The sequence below is a fragment of the Pteropus alecto genome, unplaced genomic scaffold (assembly GCF_000325575.1).
Source record: "Pteropus alecto unplaced genomic scaffold, ASM32557v1 scaffold115, whole genome shotgun sequence".
Lineage (NCBI taxonomy): Eukaryota > Metazoa > Chordata > Mammalia > Chiroptera > Pteropodidae > Pteropus > Pteropus alecto.
Window position 1 is genome coordinate 1,096,337 of NW_006436814.1, and position 520 is coordinate 1,096,856.

Consider the following 520-nt stretch of genomic DNA (forward strand, 5'->3'; position numbering starts at 1 on the left):
GCACCGCCGCCCGCGGCCCCTGGGGTGGTCGGGTGGGCGCACGGGGGGTCTGCGCATCGAGGGGCAGTGCCCTGAGCGGGGGGGACCCCGAGAGCGTGGAGCCGGCGGGAACGGATCCCACCGCTCTGCACCTCAGGGGTCGACCGAAAACCGTTTCTCACCGTCCAGATAGATATTTAGCGTCCAGTCCGAGATCACCTCTCCGGAGAGCCACGCACAGCGCTTCCTGCCCGCGCTCAGAACCACACAGCACACAGGTTGCAGTGGGATCGTAATTCACTCTTAAAATTACACCTTTTTTAGGGATATTAGTTTTCATAGACTTCGGGGAAGCCATGATGTACTGCATTCACTATGAGGAATTATCATTTCTTCCTTTTGAAGTTCATGGCTCCTGAGAATATTTGTAGTGGAGACAGTATTTTTACAAAATGGCCATGTTTACCATACATCACACTCCACAAAGTTACAAAAGAAGTTTCTTTTTTTCTGACGTCATGTTTGGTCGCTTCTGGAACAC

The 520-nt window shown here is 52.7% G+C and overlaps 1 protein-coding gene across 1 annotated transcript in view; it reads right to left on the bottom strand.

Annotated features, from left to right (window-relative positions):
* AKT3 (AKT serine/threonine kinase 3) overlaps nucleotides 1-184 on the bottom strand; it is a 261,729-nt gene extending 261,545 nt beyond the window's left edge. The window contains exon 1 of the mRNA XM_025048497.1: nucleotides 162-184. The gene's annotated coding sequence lies outside the window, so the exon portion shown is untranslated. The remainder of the gene's footprint in view (nucleotides 1-161) is intronic.
* Between the last annotated feature and the right edge of the window lie 336 nt (nucleotides 185-520).